The 16,570-nt window shown below is 40.2% G+C and overlaps 1 pseudogene; it reads left to right on the forward strand.

The window, feature by feature from the left end:
* The first annotated feature begins 12,435 nt into the window (after positions 1–12,435).
* On the forward strand, positions 12,436–13,823 carry LOC101271743 (ER membrane protein complex subunit 2-like; annotated as a pseudogene).
* Positions 13,824–16,570: the final 2,747 nt, after the last annotated feature.

The raw sequence follows: 16,570 nt of genomic DNA on the forward strand, positions 1-16,570 counted from the left end.
TATTTTGAATGTTCGGGGTCTTTTGTTGTATCCACAAATGGAAACATTTGTGGCAACCTGAAGATGGTGTTTCTTTTTCTCCCCCAGTTAGCAGAGCTGGTTCCTGTAGGTTGTCTGGGAGAATGACCTAGAGTTAGGATATCTGAGGAGAGTAAAGGAATTTGACAATCCAGGGATCTACCTGATCAAGAGCCAGTCTGAGCACAGAATGGATTCTGAGAGTGGCATCTTATTTTTAGATGTAACAAAGAACTGTGGCTGCAGCCAGGACTAAATTATCTAATGTTCAGGAGGGAAAGCAGAACTGCCCAAGGTGAACTGAGATCACTAGCCATCTTATTCCCTGTAGCTAGTTGCTGATTCTGGGCATGGGCTGAGGACTGAGCTTTGCCCAGGCAGAGGGTATCTGATGGGGGTAAAGTGAAACCAACAAAGCTCTTAGTGGGTATGTGGTGATAGAGGGATGAGTTGAAAACTTGAAGGGCATCAGATGCACAGCTAGTTTTCCCTAAAGGACACTTACTGAAGTCTGAACTGCATGGAGGGCTTAAGAGCTAGAATGAGAGCTTATAAAAAGCAGAGTGAAATGTCCCAAAGTCTCCTGGTTCTGAGGTAGTAAAGACTAACTAGAGAAAAGGGGCTTGATTGAAGCACATGGTCCCAAGACATTGTCAAGTATTGGACTAATGCGGGATGGGACACAAAAGAACTATACTAAAAATTCTTGAAAGGTCAAATGGTTCCCAAATAATTGCATGCCAAGACAAAACTCAAGAATACCTATAGGAGTACAAAAATATCCAGCACTCAACAATGTAAACAGTCACAATGTTTGACATCCAATCAAAAATTACCAGGAGACTTCCATTTCTGGTCAAAATAGAATAACAGGGACTCGATTTATCCTCACATCTAAAACAACCAAAGATCCAGACAAAATACATTAAATAATGGTTTTTAGACATGCAAAAACAAGCAGTGAAGGACAGTAATCCCTGAAATACAGGAAACAAATGAAGTGAGCCCTTTAATTGCCCAGGCTGAATACCTTGAGAATTTCCAGCCTGGTAAGTCTGCAAAGACCAACAATGCAGAATGCACGGGGTAGAGTACCAAGGAGGAGAAAGCTGCACAGAGATAGAGCTTAATAGACCAAATGCTAATCTCTTCCAGAAACACCCTCACAGACACACAGAAATAATGTTTTGCCACCTATCTGAGCATCCTATTTGGGCAAGTCAAGTTGACACATAAAATAAACCATCACAACATAATAACATGGTTAAATCTCAAAAACATTAGGCTGAGCAAAAGAAGCCAACAGAAAAGAACATATACCATATGATCCAGAAATCAGATCAGTGATTATCTAGGGATGGAGGTATCAATGGTAGGGATAGGAAAGAGGGAGAGATTACGAAAGAGCAGGAGGCAACTCTGGGGGATGATGGTTATATTCATTATCATGAGTGTGGTGATGCCTCACAGATCAAGTGTGCACTTTAAATATGTGTAGTTAATTATACGTCAATAAATCAAAAAATGTTAAGAATTTTAAAATGACGGTGAAAGAACTATGTTTTTAGACAAACAAAAACTGAGAAGACTCACCAGCAAAGGATATTACAAACATACTAAAACTACTTTTTGCGGTACGCGGGCCTCTCACTGCTGTGGCCTCTCCCGTTGCGGAGCACAGGCTCCGGACGCGCAGGTTCAGCGGCCATGGCTCACGGGCCTGTGGGATCTTCCCGGACCGGGGCACGAACCCGTGTCCCCTGCATCGGCAGGCGGACTCTCAACCACTGTGCCACCAGGGAAGCTCTAAAACTACTTTTTATGAGAGAATGAAAATAATCCTAGTTGGAATTCTAGCAGTATTGTGAAAGTAATCATTTGTATAAAAATATACTAAATAAAAAATGTTGCATGTTGATATTTCTAAGGTAAACTCTTAAAGAATGGTAAGGTAAGTTAAGAGGAGAAAATGTAATAACATAAAATATTTGTCTAATCAAAAAGAAAGCAAAGAAGGAGGGGAAAGTGGAACATAAAACATATGGTAAATATAGAAACCAAGTAATAAAGTGGTAGACATATACCCAGCTATAATAGTAATTATATTAAATTTCAATGAACTAAAAATTAAGATTGCCAGACTAGGTAAGAGAAAACACTGTCCTTGAGAACATAAAGAATTTTGTTTAATTTGAAGGCTATTCTGTAAGAAAGTAACTTCACATATGTGCTCAGGAAGAGATAGAGGGGGTATCATAGAGTACATAATTTTCCTGGAAACATTCTCAACCTCTGTAGTAGAAATTGTTTTATTTTGTTTTCTTGTTTAGAGACTTTTAAAATTGTTATAATAGCCATCCTAATGAGTGTGAAGTGAAACCTCATTGTGATTTTAATTTGCATTGCCCTGATGATCAGTCATGTTGACATCTTTTCACATGCTTATTGGCCATTTGTGTATCTTCTTTGAAGAAATGTCCATTCAAATCCTTTGCCCATTTTTAAATTGGGTTGTATGTTTTTTGTTGTTGAGTTTTAAGAGTTCTCTATATTTCCTGGATATTAATCCCATATCAGATATACGATTTGCAAATATTTTCTCCTTTTCTGTGGGTTGCCTTTTTACTCTGATGATAGAAGTCCTTTGATGCACAAAAATTTTTCATTTTGATAAAGTCCAATTTACCTATTTTTTTCTTTTGTTGCCTCTGCCTTTGATGTTATAGCCAAGAAATCATTGCCAAATCCAATGTCATGAAGCTTTCCCCCTGTTTTGTTCTAAGAGTTTTATGGTTTTAGCTCTTACATTTAGGTCTTTGATCAATTTTGAGTTAATTTTTGGATATGGTGTTAAATAAGAGTTCAGCTTTATTCTAGTGCTGGTGGATATCCATTTCCCCCAGCACTCTTTGTTGAAGACTGTCCTTTCATCCATTGAATGGTCTTGGCACCCTTGTCAAAAATCATTTGACCATATATGTAAGAGTTTATTTCTGGTCTCTATTCTATTCCATTGGTCTATATGTCTGTCTTTATGCCAATACCACACTTTTTGATTACTGTAACTTTGTAGTAGGTTTTGAAATCAGGAAATATGAGTTTTCCAACTTTGTTCTTCATTTTCAAAATTGTTTTGGATATTCAGGATCTCTTGAAATTCCATATGAATTTTAAGGTGGATTTTTCTATTTTTGTGAAAAAAGTTGGGATTTTGATAGGGAATGCATTGGATCTGCAGATCATTTGGGGCAGTATGGATATCTTAGCAATATTAAATCTTCTAATCCATGAACTTTGGCCAACTTTCCATTTATTTTTGTCTTTTTTAAATTCTTTCAGCAATGTTTTGTAATTTCATTGTACAAGTCTTTCGTCTCCTTGGTTAATTTCCAAGTATTTAATTCTTTTTGAGGCAAATGGAATTGTTTTATTAATTTCTTTTTTTAGTAGTTCATTGTTAGGGTATAGCAACACAACTGATTTTTGTGTGTTGATTTTGTATCCCGCTATTTTGCTGAATTCATTTATTTTTTCTAACTTTTTTTTGGTGTGGAATCTTTAGCATTTCTTACATATGAGATCATGTCATCTGTGCACAGAGATAATTTACTTCTCCTTTTAAAATTTAGATGGCTTTTAGCTCCTGCATTTTTATCCCAAGAATCCTCTGAGGGATTCTTTTCACTCTTCAAAGATTCAGCAAAGACCCTTCCTTAGAAAGACCCTGCCTTATACCATCCATTCTTGAGGACATTCGCCTGTGGTGAACTATGATGAGAATAGGATTGTCCTTGAAAATTCTCACTGTTTCACCTTCCCATTAGCAAGACATGTTCTTGTCTTGTACTACATGCCCCTCCTCTATGCTGCTATAATATCCAAAGGTTAGGACAGTTGCCACATTCTGATAAAAGTATCTGTTTTTGAGCCTTATTTCCTACCAATTTGAGTTTCTCAAGGAGAACTTGACTGACTCTGTGACTCCAGTGCCTAGCATGGAGTCAGGAAATTAATTACTCAGTAAATATTCATGAAACAATGTGTATAAAAACCTTTGTCGGGCTTCCCTGGTGGCGCAGTGGTTGAGAGTCTGCCTGCTGATGCAGGGGACATGGGTTCGTGACCCGGTCCGGGAGGATCCCACATGCCGCAGAGCGGCTAGGCCCGTGAGCCATGGCCACTGAGCCTGCGCGTCCGGAGCCTGTGCTCCGCAACAGGAGAGGCCACAACAGTGAGAGGCCCACGAACCGCAAAAAAAAAAAAAAAACACCTTTGTAAACTGAAAGTACAGAAGAAAATGATTATTACTATATTTCTTTACATGCAATGATCCTTTTTCCTTAGCCCCTTCTGATCCTATGAAGAAGATCCATTAAGGTAAAATTCATTATACATCTTCAAGCATCTTTCATTCCTGCTAATCCAAAAGTTATTTGGTAGGCATCTACTGTAAGGACAGCCCCAAGGTTGAATTCTGAGGTGTGCAGCAGAGCCTCATGATTACATCCTCCTCCCCCTGGAGGTGATGCTCCCCAGCAGTATAGATGAGCCCTGGGTCCATTCTGTGGACCTCCTTGGCCAGGTGCACAATTCACTGTGGGGTAAGCTACTCTCTCAGACCACACCACTCAGCTTGGGCTGCCCCTTAAGGAGTTGGATATTGTTGTAGGCATTTCTTATTTTCCCCTCAAGCTTTCCTAACCTAGCCTGAATACTGTCCTTATTTTCATCCCCTTTGGCTACCAAAAGACCAGCATCAGCTCATCCTTCAACATGCTTTTATAATTCTCTAAACATGTAGACACTCTTCCAGCTAGTTCCTCAGTTATATGTTCTCAGGGCATAGGCTAAGCATAATGTTTTTTCAGCAAATACATACACCAAGGACTAGGGCCTGGTCTTGGTTGCAGTTCCTAATGACCGTTTAACACACACTGAGTTCATCACAGCTCAAAGAGAACACTGGAGCAGGAAGAAACTGTCAAGCACACAAGATAAGACCAAGGCCTGACTGACTCAGCTGGCAAAAATACAAGGAGCCACTTTTAGATGCAGTTTATTACTTACATAGACAGTGAAAAAAGAGTAGTCAAATGTACGAGCTCCCTGAGCCGTTGTCTTACATATCAAAAAGTACAACACCAAAACAAAAGGGGCTGATGACTGCAATGTGAGTTGTAGGACACCCACTGCTGAGGAGCCAATTCTAGACTGGAACTAATTGGTTTTGTAGTCTCAGCTGTACCTTGAGAAAAGCAGGCAGAAAGCATCATATCTCATCGAAACCTGGTAGGTGTTAATAATCTATCTCATGAGAGACTAGCAAGGGAAACAGGGAGACTAGTGGGATCTTCAAGGCAACTTCTCACAAGCCTCCCATCCTCTTGCATTCCAGAGGATAAAAACGCATTCTGCCAAAACTCAGATTAGCTGCAATTTAAGCCTGTGTGAACTATGTGAATACAAAGAAGGTTTCCAGGCACCATGGCGGGGCTGTTCCTCTATAGGGAACTTGCAAAACTGGAAAAATGAAGGACAATAACCTAATTTTATAGATGAAGAAACTGAGACTTACAAAGATTAAGAAACTTGCTAGAGCTCCCACAGCTTGTTGGTGGCAGAGGTACCTTTATAAATCTGGGAACCTCAAGACTTCCAGGTTAGTGCTCTTTGCACTGTGCCATACAGCTTCATATTAGAATGTCAGAGTGGAATAAACAGTGATTTTCTCACTTTTAAGATGAAAAAATCAGAAGATTCCTGCCCAGGAAAAATATATTCTCATGGATTCCATGGGTCTATTTTTTATGCCCAGTCAGCTTTCAATCCCTAGTTGATGAAACTAGATGAAGGAACACGTAAATAATAATTAACACTCATTACAATTACAATATATTTAGTAATTATCTATATAATGTTTGGCTGTTAGAAGACAATTTTTGTGTGTGTAGGACCTGTCTTGTTCCCCCCATGTCCTTACTATACAAGTCCCTGCCACATAGTATAGTCAATAAATACTTGTTGAATGAATGAATAAAGTCATTATAAACTTTTATTTGATTAACAGCTAATCTTTACCAATATTCCTTAGTTCCAAGTGTATTCCTCACAAAATCCTTTACTGGAGCTGGATTGACGAAATAAAACCATGGATTTGGAAAAGATATTATTGGATTTGAATACCAGATCTACCACTAACTAAATATGCAATAGTAGACCATTTATTTAATCTCTTTGAGCCTCATTATCCCATTTTACAAAATAGAGAATATAACATTATGTATAGATCTTTTGGATGATTTTAAATATGTGTGTGTGTTTGTGTATGTATGGGTGTGTGTGTGTGTGTGTGTGTGTGGCTAGACAGACAGACAAACAGACAAACTACTAAGTTCAGTGTCTGAGAAGTCACTCAATTAATATGAATTCCTTTTTCTCCAATCCTTGGTGCACTGGCTGCAGACCTAGGGATCATTTACACCACAATCACATGAGGAACTTGTTAATAATCTCTGGGCATAGGGATAGGGCACAGGATGTTTCTTTCTTCCACAAATTTCCTAGGTCATTCTTATACCACCACTGAAGAAGCAAAGTAAATAAGTAGTTCAAAATCTGAAGAATTATCTCCTGGATGACCAGTGATAAGCTCAGCCCCTAAATTAGGTTTCTCAGGATTCTACAGTCTCAGAACAGGAAGCTTAGTGACTGGTGTGTCATCAAGGAAAAATGCTTTGAAACATGGGAATGGGGAACAGAATAACTAGGACAGAGTTTCTCAATAAGAAGGAAGAAATGACAGGTGTTGAAACAACATTAGGGTGAAGGAGGGAGAGAAAGAGGCACGTGTATTGTTTGAGAAAAGATATTCGAAAAAAGCCCACTATTTTTAAGACATAGACTATAAAAAGCAAAGCTCAATGGTAACTCCTTGACAGGTAAGGCTGTGCATTAGGGAGATTCTATATTTTGTATTATCAGATATCCTCAAGACTGTGGGAAAAATTAAACAAATTGGTGTTTTAGGTCAGTAATTGTGGGAAATAAAGAAAATAATCCATCATAATATATTCATATGGTTCAATTGTAGTTTTAATGTGGGAACAAAGCTGCATTTTACTTGTCCAAAATATCACACACCTAAAGTTTTTTAGAACTTAAGCCAGGTGAGCTATTTTGCGATGATTCAGGATAAAAGGACTGGCATTAAGAATGATGACATGGGAGACTGGTTCAATAGGGCAGAGTAGAAGGATGTGTGCTCACTCCCTCCTGCGAGAGCACACAGGAATCACAACTAACTCCTGAACAATCATCGACAGGAAGACACTGGAACTCACCAAAATAGATACCTACATTGAAAGACAAAGGAGAAGCCACAATGAGACAGTACGAGGGGCAAGATCACAATAAAATCATATTCCATAACTGCTGGGTGGGTGGGAGACTCACAAACCAAAGAACACTTATATCACAGAAGTCCACCCACTGGAGTGAAGGTTCTGAGCCCTACATCAGGCTTTCCAACCTGGGGGTCCGTCAACAGGAGGAGGAATTCCTAGAGAATCAGACTTTGAAGGCTAGTGGGATTTGATTGCAGAACTTGACAGGACTGGGGGAAACAGAGACTCCACCCTTGGAAGGAACACACAAAGTAGTGTGTGCATCGGGACCCAGGGGAAGGAGCAGTGACCGCATAGGAGACTGAACCAGACCTACTTGCTAGTATTGGAGGGTCTCCTGCAGAGGCAGGGGTTGGCTGTGTCTCACCATGAGGACAAGGACACTGGCATCAGAAGTTCTGGGAAGTACTCCTTGGCGTGAGCCCTCCCAGAGTCTGCCATTAGGCCCACCAAAGAGCCGGGTAGGCTCCAGTATTGGGCCGCCTCAGGCCAAACAACCAACAGGGAGGGAACCCAGCCCCACCCATCAGCAGACAAGCAGATTAAAGTTTTACTGAGCTCTGCCCACCAGAGCAACACCCAGCTCTATCAACCACCAGTCCCTCCCATCAGGAAACTTGTACAAGCCTCTTAGATAGCCTCATCCACCAGAGGGCAGACAGCAGAAGCAAGAAGAACTACAGTCCTGCAGCCTGTGGAACAAAAAACACATTCACAGAAAGATAAACAAGATGAAAAGGCAGAAGGCTATATACCAGATGAAGGAACAAGATAAAACCCCAGAAAAACAATTAAATGAATTGGAGATAGGCAACCTTCCAGAAAAAGAATTGGGAATAATGAAGATGATCCAGGACCTTGGGGAAAAAAATGGAGGCAAAGATCAAGAATATGCAAGAAATGTTTAACAAAGACCTAGAAGAATTAAAGAACAAATAAAGATGAACAATACAATAACTCAAATGAAAAATACACTAGAAGGAATCAATAGCAGAATAACTGAGGCAGAAGAATGGGTAAGTGACCAGGAAGACAGAATGGTGGAATTCACTGCCACGGAACAGAATAAAGAAAAAAGAATGAAAAGAAATGAGGACAGCCTAAGAGACCTCTGGGACAACATTAAATTCAACAACATTCACATTAAAGGAGTCCCAGAAGGAGAAGAGAGAGAGAAAGGACCTGAGAAAATATTTGAAGAGATTACAGTCAAAAACTTCCCTAACATGGGAAGGGAAATAGCCCCCCAAGTCCAGGAAGGACAGAGAGTCCCAGGCAGGAGAAACCCAAGGAGAAACACACCAAGACACATAGTAGTCAAATTGACAAAAATTAAAGACAAAGAAAAATTATTGAAAGCAACAAGGGAAAAAACACAAATAACATACAAGGGAAATCCCATAAGGTTAACAGCTGATTTCTCAGCAGAAACTCTACAAGCCAGAAGGGAGTGGCATGATATATTTAAAGTGATGAAAGGGAAGGACCTACAACCAAGATTACTCTACCTGGCAAGGTTCACATTCAGATTTGATGGAGAAATCAAAAGCTTTACAGACAAGCAAAAGCTAAGAGAATTCAGCACCACCAAACCAGCTCTACAACAAATGCTAAAGGAACTTCTCTAAGTGGGAACTTCTCTAAGTGGGAACCACAAGAGAAGAAAAGGACCTATAAAAATAAGCCCATAACAATTAAGAACATGGTAATAGGAACATACATATCGATAATTACCTTAAAATTGAATGGATTAAATGCTCCACCCAAAAGACACAGGCTCACTGAATGGATACAAAAACAAGACCCATATATATGCTGTCTACAAGAGACCCACTTCAGACCTAGGGACACATACAGACTGAAAGTGAGGGGATGGAAATGATATTCCATGCAAATGGAAATCAAAAGAAAGCTGGAGTAGCAATACTTATATCAGATAAAATAGACTTCAAAATAAAGAATGTTACCAGAGACAAGGAAGAACACTACAAAATGATCACGGGATCAATCCAAGAAGAAGACATAACAATTGTAAATATATATGCACCCAACATAGGAGCACCTCAATACATATGGCAACTGCTAACAGCTATAAAAGAGGAAATTGACAGTAACACAATAGTAGTGGGAGACTTTAACACCTCACTTACACCAATGGACAGATCATACAAACAGAAAATTAATAAGAAAACACAAGCTTTAAATGACACAACAGACCAGCTAGATTTAATTGATATTTATAGGACATTCCATCCAAAAACAGCAGATTGCACTTTCTTCTGAAGTGCACATGGAACATTCTCCTGTATAGATCACGTCTTGGGTCACAGATCAAACCTCAGTAAATTTAAGAAAATTGAAATCATATTAAGCATCTTTTCTGACCATAGCGCTATGAGATTAGAAATCAATTACAGGGAAAAAAATGTAAAAAAGTAAACACATGGAGGTTAAACTATACGTTACTAAATAACAAAGAGATCACTGGAAAAATCGAAGAGGAAATCAAAAAATACCTAGAGACAAATTACAATGAAAACACAACAATCCAAAACCTATGGGATGCAGCAAAAGCAGTTCTAAGAGGGAAATTTATAGCAATACAAGCCTACTTCAAGAAACAAGAAAAGTCTCAAATAAACAACCTAAACTTACACCTAAAGGAACTAGAGAAAGAAGAACAAATTGACAAGATTCGACACCCATTTATGATAAAAACTCTCCAGAAAGTGGGCATAGTGGGAACCTACCTCAACATAATAAAGGCCATATATTACAAACCCACAGCAAACATCATTCTCAATGGTGAAAAACTAAAAGCATTTCCTCTAAGAGCAGGAACAAGACAAGGATGTCCACTCTCACCACTATTAATCAACATAGTTTTGAAAGTCCTAGCCATGGCAATTAGAGAAGAAAAAGAAATAAAAGCAGTACAAATTGGAAAAGAAGAAGTAAAACTGTCACTATTTGCAGATGACATGATACTATACATAGAGAATCCTAAAGATGCTACCAGAAAACTATTAGAGCTAATCAATGAATCTGGTAAAGTTTCAGGATACAAAATTAATGCACAGAAATCTCTTGCATTCCTATACGCTAATGATGAAAAATCTGGAAGAGAAATTAAGGAAACACTCCCATTTACCATTGCAACAAAAAGAATAAAATACCTAAGAATAAACCTACCTAGGGAGACAAAAGACCTGTATGCAGAAAACTATAAGACACTGATGAAAGAAATTAAAGATGATACCAACAGATGGAGAGATATACCATATTCTTGGATTGGAAGAATCAATATTGTGAAAATGACTCTACTACCCAAAGCAATCTACAGTTTCAGTGCAATCCGTATCAAATTACCAATGGCATTTTTTACAGAACTAGAACAAAATAATCTTAAAATTTGTATGGAGACACAAAAGACCCCAAATAGCCAAAGCAGTCTTGAGGGAAAAAAATGGAGCTGGAGGAATCAGACTCCATGACTTCAGATAATGCTATAAAGCTACAGTAATCTAATCAATATGGTACCGGCACAAAAACAGAAATATAGATCAATGGAACAAGATAGAAAGCCCAGAGATAAACCCATGCACCTATGGTCAACTAATCTATGACAAAGGAGGCAAGGATATACAATGGAGAAAAGACAGTCTCTTCAATAAGTGGTGCTGGGAAAATTGGACAGCTACATGTAAAAGAATGAAATTAGAACACTCCCTAACACCATACACAAAAATAAACTCAAAATGGATTAGAGACCTAAATGTAAGACTGGACACTATAAAACTCTTAGAAGAAAACATAGGAAGAACACTCTTTGACATAAATCACAGCAAGGATCTTTTTTGATCCACCTCCTAGAGTAACGGAAATAAAAACAAAAATAAACAAATGGGACCTAATGATACTTAAAAGCTTTTGCACAGCAAAGGAAACCATAAACAAGACGAAAAGACAACCCTCAGAATGGGAGAAAATATTTGCAAATGAATCAACGGACAAAGGATTAATCTCTAAAATACATAAACAGCGCATGCAGCTCAATATTAAAAAAAGAAAGAACCCAATCCAAAAATGGGCAGAAGACCTAAATAGACATTTCTCCAAAGAAGACATACAGATGGCCAAGAAGCACATGAAAATCTGCTCAAAATCACTAATTATTAGAGAAACGCAAATCAAAACTACAATGAGGTATCACCTCACACCAGTTAGAATGGGCAGTATCAGAATATCTACAAACAACAAATGCTGGAGAGGGTGTGGAGAAAAGGGAACCCTCTTGCACTGCTGGTGGGAATGTAAATTGATACAGCCACTATGGAGAACAGTATGGAGGTTCCTTAAAAAAATAAAAATAGAATTACCATATGACCCAGCAATCCCACTACTGGGCAGATACCCAGAGAAAACCATAACTCAAAAAGACACATGAACCCCAATGTTCATTGCAGCACTATTTACAATAGCCAGGTCGTGGAAGCAACCTAAATGCCCATCGAGAGACGAATGGATAAAGAAGATGTGGCACATATATACTATGGAATATTGCTCAGCCATAAAAATGAACGCAATTGGGTCATTTGTAGAGACGTGGATGGATCTAGAGACTCACAGAGTGTAGTAAGTCAGAAAGAGAATAAAAATATTGTATATTAATGCATATATGTGGAAGCTAGAAAAATGGTACAGATGAACCGGTTTGCAGGGCAGAAAGAGAAACACAGATGTAGAGAACAAACCTATGGACACCAACGGGGGAAAGTGGCGGGGGGGTAGCGGTGGTGTGGTGTGATGAATTGGGAGATTGTGATTGACATGTATACACTAATATGTATAAAATGGATAACTAATAAGAACCTGCTGTATAAAAAAATAAAATTCAAAAAAAAGAATGATGACATGAAAAACAAAATGATCACAAGATTATAATTTTAAAAATTCTCCAGGGAAAGTGCACAGCTGCCTTTAGATCCTGGAAAGATGACAAAGGTCTTATCTTTTAGAAGATTTGAGCTTTAGGAAGAAGATGTGAGATAAAATGAGAAAAAGGAAAGAACAAATTTCCTGAAATAGTGGTCAAATGGTAAAAGTTTAAGAGTTAATTAGTGAATATGCTTCTATGGTTGGAGATGGTAGTTGGATAATATGTGAATAGGTAATGATTGCAGCCCTAGGCTATGGTCAGTATGCCTTGGCATTGTTTTGCCTTCAGGAGTTGAAGTTTCCTGGCAGTCACAGAGTCAAGTGAAATCTGACGCCATGGAAAGATATAATGATGTTATATAGCTATGTGACCCAATTTTACAAAAGATCCAGCTGATACTTCTATAAGAAAACATAAAATTGAAATTCAAACACCCTGGGGAAATGTGAAAGCTGTTTAGAATTAACATGAATGAGTATTTAGAAGAATCTGGGTTGGGGATGAAGAAGCATAGCGTAAACTTGTAGAACTATACATCAATGAACACAATTATGCAAAGAAGCCTTTAGTTTAGAGGAGCTTATGGTGACAAATCCACACAACACACCCTGTCAGATCTAGCGATGCTGTCAGCAGGAAGCTGAAATTAAATATAACCAAGGTAGACTTGAAAATCTTGACTTTCCAACAAAATATGTTGACAGGCATTGAAACTGTTCAACAGAAATATAAGAGCTTTATTTGGGCTTAAGTGTATGCAAGTCATATTGCTTCGATCCAAAAGCAAAAACAAGAATGGTAAAGAAGAACATGAAATATGTTCATTGGGAAGATAGTCAAATAACAGGTTGAAAATAAGAAGGAAACCAAATATTCTCTTTCACCAGTTGAAGACATGTCAGAAATATCGTGAATCACTGTCTAAGTTTAAGTCAAGCTCTTGCATGTTAGATTTCACAACTGCTCAGTTGAATTTATTGGCTTGTAACTTACTAAATGCATAAAGCTATTTATAGTAAATCTGTGCAAATAAGACAGTTGTATGTGGGTGGAGAGGGGGGAGGGGGAGGGAGAGGGAGAGAGAGAGAGATTGAACACCATTTTACCTGCATACCCCCAATCATGAATGCTGTCAAACTCCCTATGTTAGCAAGGAAGACATAACTTAATGGCTTAATTGGTACAAGTCTCAGGGTAATCAATGATTAAATTCTAATTAATTCGTTTTGTGTATATTTCTATAGACAACTGCACTCTTAGCCATACTGAGATTTTTGGTTATAATATAGAATTATCCAGAGCCATTCAGTCTTTTCATACACAGTGATTTTTGCTTTTCCCTTATGCAATGTCCCTCCTACAAACTACAGATTAGAAAGAAATTGAGGCTTCTGAAAGAAACATCAAAAGAGCCTCAGTAAAAGACTGTATCTAGTCTTAACTGTTAATAGTACAGGAGAGAAATACATCTACGCGTGGAACAACTCCTACGGAGCACCCACTGAACGCTGGCAGAAGACCTCAGACCTCCCAAAAGGCAAGGAACCCCCCACGTACCTGGTTAGGGCAAAAGAAAAAACTAAACAGAGACAAAAGGATAGGGACGGGTCCTGCACCAGCGGGAGAGAGCTGTGAAGGAGGAAAAGTGTCCACACACTAGGAAGCCCCTTCGCGGATGGAGACTTCGGGAGGCGGAGTGGGGGAGCTTGGGAGCCGCGGAGGAGAGCACAGCAACAGGGGTGCGGAGGGCAAAGCGGACAGATTCCAGCGCAGAGGATCGGGCCGACCGGAACTCACCAGTCGAGAGGCTTTTCTGCTCGCCCGCCGGGGCGGGCGGGACTGGGAGCTGAGGCTCCGGCTTTTGTCGGAGCGCCGGGAGAGGACTGAGGTTGGCGGCGTGAACACAGCCTGCAGGGCGTTAGTGCACCGCGGCTAGCCGGGAGAGAGTCCGGGGAAAAGTCTGGACCTGCCGAAGAGGCAAGAGACTTTTACGTCCCTCTTTGTTTCCTGGTACACGAGGAGAGGGGATTAAGAACGCTGCTTGAGAGAGCTCCAGGGACGGGCGCGAGCCGCGGCTAAAAGTGCGGAGCCCAGAGACAGACATGAGATGCTAAGGCCGCTGCTGCCGCCACCAGGAGGCCTGTGTGCGAACACAGGTCACTAGCCACACGCCCTTCCGGGGAGCCTGTGCAGCCCGCCACTGCCAGGGTCCCGGGATCCAGGGACAACTCGCCCGGGAGATCGCACGGCGCGCCTCAGGCTGCAACGTCACGCCGGCCTCTGCCGCTGCAGGCCCGCCCCACACTCCGTGACCCTCCCTACCCCCCCGGCCTGAGTGAGCCAGAGCCTCCGAATCAGCGGCTCCTTTAACCCCGTCCTGTCTGAGCAAAGAACAGACGCCCTCCGGCGACCTACACGCACAGGCGGGGCCAAATCCAAAGCTGAGCCCCTGGGAGCTGTGAGAACAAAGAAGAGAAAGGGAAATCTCTCCCAGCAGCCTCAGGAGCAGCGGATTAAAGCTCCACAATCAACTTGATATACCCTGCATCTGTGGAATACCTGAATAGTCAACGAATCATCCCAAATTAAGGAGCCCTGTGGATGAAAGGCTCTTGGTGCTGCAGCCAGGAGTCAGTGCTGTGCCTCTGAGGTGGGAGAGCCAACTTCAGGACACTGGTCCACAAGAGGCCTCCCAGCTGCACATAATATCAAACAGCAAAAATCTCCGAGAGATCTCCATCTCAACGCCAGCACCCAGCTTCACTCAAGGACCAGCAAGCTACAGTGCTGGACATCCTATGCCAAACAACTAGCAAGACAGGAACACAACCCCACCCATTAGCAGAGAGGCTGCCCAAAATCATAATAAGTCTACAGACACCCCAAAACACACCACCAGACGTGGACCTGCCCACCAGAAAGACAAGATCCAGCCTCATCCACCAGAACACAGGCACTAGTACCCTCCACCAGGAAGCCGACACAACCCACTGAACCAACCTTAGCCACTGGGGACAGACACAAAAAACAACAGGAACTACGAACCTTCAGCCTGCAAAAAAGGAGACCACAAACACAGTAAGATAAGCAAAATGAAAAGACAGAAAAACACACAGCAGATGAAGGAGCAAGATAAAAACCCACCAGACCTAACAAATGAAGAGGAAATAGGCAGTCTACCGGAAAAAGAATTCAGAATAATGATAGTAAGGTTGATCCGAAATCTTGGAGATAGAATGGACAATAGAATGGACAAAATGCAAGAATCAGTTAACAAGGACCTAGAAGAACTAAAGATGAAACAAGCAACGATGAACAACACAATAAATGAAATTAAAAGTACTCTAGATGGGATCAATAGCAGAATAACTGAGGCAGAAGAACGGATAAGTGACCTGGAAGATAAAATAGTGGAAATAACTACTGCAGAGCAGAATAAAGAAAAAAGAATGAAAAGAACTGAGGACAGTCTCAGAGACCTCTGGGACAACATTAAACGCACCAACATTCGAATTATAGGGGTTCCAGAAGAAGAAGAGAAAAAGAAAGGGACTGAGAAAATATTTGAAGAGATTATAGTTGAAAACTTCCCTAATATGGGAAAGGAAATAGTTAATCAAGTCCAGGAAGCACAGAGAGTCCCATACAGGATAAATCCAAGGAGAAATATGCCAAGACACATATTAATCAAACTGTCAAAAATTAAATACAAAGAAAACATATTAAAAGCAGCAAGGGAAAAACAACAAATAACACACAAGGGAATCCCCATAAGGTTAACAGCTGATCTTTCAGCAGAAACTCTGCAAGCCAGAAGGGAGTGGCAGGACATATTGAAAGTGTTGAAGGAGAAAAACCTGCAACCAAGATTACTCTACCCAGCAAGGATCTCATTCAGATTTGATGGACAAATTAAAACCTTTACAGACAAGCAAAAGCTGAGAGAGTTCAGCACCACCAAACCAGCTCTACAACAACTGCTAAAGGAACTTCTCTAGGCAAGAAACACAAAAGAAGGAAAAGACCTACAATAACAAACCCCAAACAATTAAGAAAATGGGAATGGGAACACACATATCGAAAATTACCTTAAATGTAAATGGACTAAATGCTCCCACCAAAAGACACAGATTGGCTGAATGGATACAAAAACAAGACCCATATATTTGCTGTCTACAAGAGACCCACTTCAGACCTAGAGACACATACA

This window comes from Orcinus orca, chromosome 1, assembly GCF_937001465.1.
Source record: "Orcinus orca chromosome 1, mOrcOrc1.1, whole genome shotgun sequence".
Taxonomy (NCBI): domain Eukaryota; kingdom Metazoa; phylum Chordata; class Mammalia; order Artiodactyla; family Delphinidae; genus Orcinus; species Orcinus orca.